Source organism: Sinocyclocheilus anshuiensis, unplaced genomic scaffold (assembly GCF_001515605.1).
Source record: "Sinocyclocheilus anshuiensis isolate Anshui unplaced genomic scaffold, SAMN03320099.WGS_v1.1 scaffold989, whole genome shotgun sequence".
In the NCBI taxonomy this organism is placed as follows: domain Eukaryota; kingdom Metazoa; phylum Chordata; class Actinopteri; order Cypriniformes; family Cyprinidae; genus Sinocyclocheilus; species Sinocyclocheilus anshuiensis.
This window is the reverse complement of record NW_015554143.1, coordinates 296,720-304,495: the sequence shown is the minus strand read 5'-3', so window position 1 is coordinate 304,495 and position 7,776 is coordinate 296,720. Positions and strand designations below refer to the sequence as shown.

General features: G+C 36.0%; 1 long non-coding RNA gene across 1 annotated transcript; it reads left to right on the top strand.

The window, feature by feature from the left end:
• The first annotated feature begins 1,219 nt into the window (after positions 1 to 1,219).
• On the top strand, positions 1,220 to 2,681 carry LOC107670551 (uncharacterized). Its single transcript, XR_001632101.1, has 3 exons — positions 1,220 to 1,287; positions 2,549 to 2,556; positions 2,671 to 2,681. It is a non-coding gene; the product is annotated as an uncharacterized LOC107670551 (long non-coding RNA).
• Positions 2,682 to 7,776: the final 5,095 nt, after the last annotated feature.

Here is a 7,776-nt window from a genome sequence, read left to right as displayed (position 1 = left end):
ATTTTTTATTACATTTTTTCCCCTTTTTTTGGAAATAAACACATGGAAATAATAGGGAACGGTGAAAACACTAAGCACCAGCAGTGCTGTCAAAGAAATACATCCTTGCAGATATTGCAGATATAATATTACATCTTCAGATGATTAATGCTGTTATTATATTTAATATTAAGAGAGTTAATGCGCTAAAATGTGACAGAGGAATTCCTCTGTTTAGTAATTATTATTATTAAACATAATAATACATGTTATGTCAGGAGATATATATTATTTTCCTATTATTCACATTCACGTTTTTATTGAGATATCTTGTGCATTATTTAGAGCTACTTTTGTATTTCATGTTGATTTGATTTTATTGGCCATAATTGCTCAGATTAAGAATTTATTGTTATTAATTAGCTGATTCAATAAAAGTATTTGATATGACCTCACTTTTTGGCTTGTCGAATGTGCAATAAATTGTCAGTGTGGCTTTGATAACATGAGTATTTTTTACAAGCCGTGACATTTTTAGGGAATTAACGTCCTTCAGACATCTAAGTGCTTTTGAAAACACATCTTATTAAAGAAAACAGAAGTGTGTGTTTGGAGTGCCCTATGCGGTTTGTTTCTGTTGATGGTGTATAAAGAAGTCTTGGCTCGTGGAAAGGAAACCGAAGGCCTGGTTTTTCACGAGGACACACTGTGGAGGCTACTGGATTGAGAGCATGTGTGTTTAAGGTCCGTCACCGTGCAGTCTGTAAATGAATGTGAAGGTGGAAGGAGAAGCATTTGTTGAGCTTTAAGTGAGCTTATGCTTTATAAACAAACAGAAACGCTCAGCTCGCTGCTTGGGATCTTCTGGCTAAAACAGATTTGAGGGAAAATCAACAGCAAAAAGGTCCTGTTTGTTTCAGAAACACATTCTGTGGCTTCAGTTCAAGGTTTTAGCTGCTTCGCACTCTCTTAAAAAGAAAGCTTTCCACAGCGATGCCATAAAATAACCATTTTTGGTTCCCCTGAGGTTAACAGTTCTTAAAAGAACCACTTTTCTTAATGTGAAGACCATTTTAATAATCTAAAGAGCCTTCTTCCACTATAAAGAACCGTTAGTGGTTTGATGGATGATACTCATGAAACCATCGATGCCAATTAAGAACCTCTGTTTTATTAAAGAGTGTCGACAATCAAAGATAGTCCAGTAACAAAGTTAAATGGACAAACCAAAGATATTCACTCATGTCGTTCCAAACCTGCATGACTTTCTTTCTTCTGTGCAACACAACAGGAGATGTTGAGCAGAATGTTCAAGCATGCAATGAGAGTGAATAATGGGACAAAAACGGATAAAAGCATCTTAAGCAGTTAATTCAAAGTGTGCTCTACATTACAAATCTTAATGGAATAGTTCACCCAAAAATGAAGATTAGCTGACGTTTTTAACTAAAATATGACTCCATAATCCATAATAACTCTTCCTCCAGTGAAAAAGTGCATCTGCTGTTGTCTCTCACATCAAAATCCAGCTACATATTAGTTTAGAGCTGTTTAAACGCTGCTTGATCTGTGCAGATTTCTCTCCTGATTCACACCAGAACACTTTTTACTGGAGGAAGCGTTATTATGGATTATAGACTCAATGTATTTGAGTTAAAAGCGTCTTAATGCTGGATTAGTTTCAGCTTTTGTCTTCTCCAGATGTTAACTGACGGACTGGAGTGCTGTGGATTATTGTGATGTTTTTATCAGCTGTTTGGACTTGGCACCCATTCACGCTTTTCAGCAGATTTTCTTTTTTCGACAGCTTTGTGTGAGCAAAAAGGCTGAAATCGAAATCATTATTCACTGAAAGTCTTGTTTGACGGCTGTGGTCACCATTCATTTTCATTGTATGGAAAAGAGCAGCTTGAACATTCTGCTGAATCGCTCCTTTTGTGTTCCACACAAGAGTTTTGAATAACTAAATGTTGATGCTTATTTTGAGTGCAGTGCTTTTTTACTTCTTTGTGCCTTATCAACATGCACTGACGCACTGAGTGACGTTTATAGTCATGAAATCAGAGACGCATGAGGTGCAAATGGTTCGTCTGAACTCTTGTGATCGGATGACCTGAGATGGAGGTTAATAGCAGCCTCGTATCTCGAGTTCTTACATCGCAAATCAGCCTGCAAAACACAGCGACATACCTGAATACAGACACACAGAGCAACTGCACTGCTTGTTCTCTAATAGCACTCTCTAATATCTAAGTGCATGGGGTCATTGATAACCTCATACCAATTTATGACAATCGATTGAATCATGTTCCTTCACTATCTCTAAAAGTGAATATTCCTCTTTAAGAAAAGCGTTAATTTTTTGCCAATATACATACCAGGTAAATAGGTAAGTATGCAAAGCATGGCTCTGCCAAGAAACTCCCCAGGCCAGATAAAACAAGATTGTTTGAACATTTTATTAGAAGCAGCTGATGGCTAATCCATGCTGAAATATCAGCGCGCTCCGCTTTTCCACTTCATAGTCTAATCAAACCAGCTTAAATGGCACTCGAATCACAAGGTTTAGAGATGAAAGTATTTGCGGAATGCCATTTATTTTTAGAATGATGGATCCCTGGACTCCCGGCTTCCCAGTTTTCCATGATGTTATGTGTGGCGTTTGGGTGAAAGCGACTGAGGGGGCAAGAGAACGTTTGAGTCACTCCAGCTCTTCAGATGAGCCTGACGTGAAGGTTTGTTGTGTATTTGCTTGCGTTGTTTGGTCATTGTAGCAACACACTTTAGTGCAGTGAACTGAAAAGCACTGGGAGTCCTGACGCTCAGTTTCCACATTACATCACAGTTTGACAAGTACTGCAGCTATGTGGTCTTGTTGAACAAGAAATTGAGACTTTTTCAGTTTAAAACAGGCATGTTTTCTTCAAATAACCTGACAGAGCTGACTATAATAAAAAGCAACACATGCATTAATCAAAAACATGCATACATTATCCTAAAAACTCTACACTGCAAAAAATATGTTCTAAGTTTTTTTGTCTTGTTTCCTAATGGAAGGAGAAGCAAAATGACTTCAGATATTGAGTCTTGTTTTGTTAGTTTTTGCTTAAAACAAGAAAAATATCCACCAAAGGGGTAAGAAAAATAATCTTAATTCAAAACCAAAAGTAAGACTTGTAAAGTATAAAAGAGACATATTTTGATCATTTGTTTTGTTCAGATAGCCTGACCGAGCTGAATATAACTAGCCTGAAGACACACTCTTCAGCTCAAATGAACATAAACCCACATGAATTCATCAAAACCATACGTGCATAACTCTGAAAATTAAAATTAAAATTCCATAATGCCTAGCGAGTTTTGTTTGCTATTAGTGACCCAGCAGTTCACCCAAAACAGTTATCGGTAGCCATTGACTTCCATAGTATTTTTTTCCATACTATTTAAGTCAATGGCTACCGTCAACCGTTTGGTGCAGCATTCTTCAGAATACCTTTTGTGCTCAACAGAAGAAAGAAACGCAAACAGGTTTGGAACGGCGTGAGGGAGAGTGAATGATGACAGGATCTTCATTTTTGGGTGAACTGTCCCTTTAAACTGAGCTGTTCAGATCACTGACACTGAGAGCTGATCTCTTTAAACTGACACACATCAGAGAGTCATCAGAACGCCCTAAAATAATAATAATAAGTGGTTTTTAAATGTGAGTCTGAGTTGTTGTGTGTTGTGGCATCGTTCATACAGCAGTGGCCAGAAATGCCTGCTTTGATAAAGAGATGAAATGACACTTCTGTTATAAAATATTATGTCATATTATAAAACTGCATGACTTTCTTCATTCCATGTAGATGTTTTGCAGGATGTTCACACTGCTCTTCCATTCAATATACATAAATGAGCGCTGTGAAGCTCTGATAAGCACCATAAAAGTATCATAATAGTCGTCCGTATGACTTGTGCACTGTATTTCAAGTCTTCTGAAGCCATTTGTTAACTTTGTGTGAGGAATAAAACAAACTGTAAGCCGCTATTCACTGAAAAGCGTGATACAGACAGAGAGTACGTGACTAAATTATGATGTATATTTCAGTCTGTTCCTCAAACAAGCTTATCTTATTGCTTCAGAAGAGTGACCTTTAATGGAAAAGAACAGTGTGAACATTCTGCAAAAAAAATGATTTCCCAACTTTTCTGACCCCTGTAGCAGATATTTGTTCTTGTTTTAATTTTGATGCATTTTTCAGTAAACACGTTTTAATATTTTAAGTCATTTGGCTTCTCCAGTAAAACATATCTTGTTGTAAGAAAGTTTAGATATTTGAACTGGAAAACAAAACAAAAATACTAACTAACAAAAAATAATCGAGCAGTGTGAACATCGTGATGAGGGTGAGTAAAAGATAACCGATTTTTGCAATTTTTAGGTGAACTATCTCTTTCAATTTTCTGTTAATTGTCACCTCTAAGAATTAGTATATAACTCTGTCTCTGGATCAGTTTCTGCTTTCATTTGCATTATTATTCTGAAGCTGAAGAATGAGGCTTTTTGTCAACAAACTATATATGCTTCAGATCATCTCAAAGCGTGTCTGTCTGCTGAAGTGCTACTGTTTACATTTTTTTCTTCCCATAAAACTCAAGCCATTGTTTGTTAGTTAATTTGTCAGTGCTGCGGCCGAATAAAACCAAGCGTCTGATGTTCAGTGGGCTCTCTGTGTTGACGTCAGGCTCATTTGTCATCGATGTGAGGCACAGGCTGACTGACGTCATGACCAAAGCGAGACTCGAGCGCTCGTGACAGGAATGATCACAACATCAGCACCGGATTCCAAACACTCTCAAATCAACATTCTTTCCTCCTCACTATATTTCATGACCTGCGGCTGCAGCGAAACTCTTCGCTTCTGCTTCATGCAAACAATTAGAAGAGAGGAAGTGAATGGGGAACTTAGGTCAATTCCTATCAAACACACCACCAATCACACCGCAACATCTGGACACACATGACTGCACTTGTTTCTGAAAAGAAGAGAGAGAAAAAAACGTTTGAAATCGCTTGAAACTACTCTACTCACCACTGATTGGGCTTCTGTATGCTTTTTTAAAGAATGAGCTGGAGCAGATTGTTTTGCCTTGATTGGTTTAGCATTTTTGTCATCACTTCCATTTTTAAAAATACTGAACAGATTATTATATTTTATTAGAAATTATTAAATAATAATTATAAGTTTTTAAAATAACAAATAAATGAAATGAAAATAGCAGAAGAAATAAAGAATGAAGTAGCTGTGTCCAGATTTTCAAATGGAAGCCTGGGATTAAAAAAAAAAAGCATACATAAATAAATACATAAATATAGAAATAGTTTATATACCGCAATTTAAAATAGTCAGAAATGCAGTATATACATTTAGAATTTAGACTTTTATTTCTTGCAGTGCTGAGTGTACACCTCACAATTATTTTTTTATTTCTGCTATGGAATAAAAAAGTGAAAACGGTAATTGCGACATTTTATCTCACAGTTATGACTTTTGTTTATATCTCATAATTCTGAGTGAGTTCATATCTCATAATTCTTAGTTTATATCTCATAAATCTGAGTTTATATCTCATAATTCTTAGTTTATATCTCATAAATCTGAGTTTATATCTCATAATTTTGAGTTTTTATCTCATAATTCTGATTTTATATGTCATAATTCTTAGTTTATATCTCATAATTCTGATTTTATGTCATAATTCTTAGTTTATATCTCATAAATCTGAGTTTATCTCATAATTTTGAGTTTTTATCTAATAATTCTGATTTTATATGTCATAATTCTTAGTTTATATCTCATAATTTAGATTTTTTTTATCTTATAATTCTGAGTTTATATCTCATAAATCTGAGTTTATATCTCATAAATCTGAGTTTATATCTCATAATTCTGAGTTTATGTCTCATAATTTTTAGTTTATATCTCATAATTCTGAGTTTATATCTCAGAAATCTGAGTTTATATCTCATAATTCTGAGTTTATATCTCATAAATCTGTTTATATCTCATAATTCTGAGTTTATATCTCATAAATCTGAGTTTATATCTCATAATTCTGAGATTATATCTTGCAATTCTGAGTTTATATCTCATAATTCTGAGTTTATATCTTAAAATTCTGAGTGAGTTTATATCTCAAATCTGAGTTTATATCCTATGATTCCAAATGTATATCTCATAATTCTGAGTTCATATCTTGCAATTCTGAGTTTATATCTCATAAATCTGAGTCTTTTTATTGCAGTTCTGTGTTAAAAAAGTCAATATTGTTGTCAGGATTCTTTCTCTTTGTTCTGGTTTATTCTTGGTTATGTGACAGAGCCCTGCCTCTCATGTTTCTTCTTGTGTTTGTATTGTCTTCATTGTGAGCACACGTGTTGAGTGTTCGTTCCCTCACCGAGGCTCTTGTCTCGTGTCTTCATTCGTTGTGTTGTCGTGTTTGGGTAGCACGCGGCTCGTGAGTTCTCATTGGCCGTGTGTTCTTATGTTTTGTGTGAGCACATAGCTTTGTTTTTGTTTCTATGTGCCATGTGCTCTCATGTCTATTGTCTAACCCCTCCCATCTTGTTACCTGATTATTGCTTCAGTTGCTCCACCTATCGTCTCTCGTTAACCTCCTTGTTTGGTTCTCTATTTATTCTCCCAGTGTCTTCTGTCCTGTGCTAGTTCATTGTCGCATGTTCCCTCGTGTTTGCCCTGTTGTTAAGTTTTCACTCCATGGGGTTGTTTTGTTTGTTTGTTTTTGTTTTCATTTGTTAATTAATAAAAGCCTGTGCATTCTGCATTTGAGTCCTTGCCTCATCTTTACCTACAAACGTGACAATTGTAAGATTGCAATTACCTTTTAAATTTTTTATTTTTTTTTCAGTGTGGAAAGGCTTGCATACTTTTGTCTTGTGTAGTACATATGAATAAAGCCACCAACACTGTAGAACAGAAATACCAAGACGGTACAAACAAAACTTGTGGCTGAACTTCAAAGCTTTTTCTCATTTTCATTGACCCAGATAATAGCGCAGTCACTCCTCGCACCAGGATCAACTTTCCCTCTTTGTTTTACAGCCGTTTCATGCGAACCCAAATTTACTTGATGCTATCAGAGACGAGAAACAAAGCGGCGGATGGCTGGAGGGAGAGCCTCTGACAAAAGGCTTTTTGGCCCTCGTGTTCAAACCAACACCTGCCATAAAATACTTACTTTTACAATCTGGAATGGGTGGAAAGCTGCACTGGGAATCTTTCATGTGAATTCCATGCTGATTTTGTAGCAGTGATGGCTGAGAGATTATTATACTCATCTGTTTAGAGTTGCCGGTGAAGAAAGCTTGATCTCCAGAGTTATGACAATTCTTCTGAATGCATGTTTTTCTGGAGCGTTCCCATTGATCCTAAACATCTTGTTTCATCCGTGTGCCGTTATCCCATCAGAGATGATTTTGCCGATCCTCCCAAACGCTTCAGGATGAGATCGGCACGCACCACTCGCACCACAATGTCCTCAAACAATAGATTTGTTTACTTCGAACAGTCTCACATCATTTATCAGCTAAGAAAACATGAAAAAGGCAAGAATGTATCGGAAGGAACTGCCAATGCAGCGTTCTGATACCATCAGCATAAAATAAAAACAAAAATCTCCAGAGTTTTCTCATTAGGCAGCAGGTGGAATGTGCCTTAATGCTTTATTCCTGCTCTTCTTCTGCTTCCCAATTTATGCATGAAATTGCTCATATGAACATTCATCATTTCATCC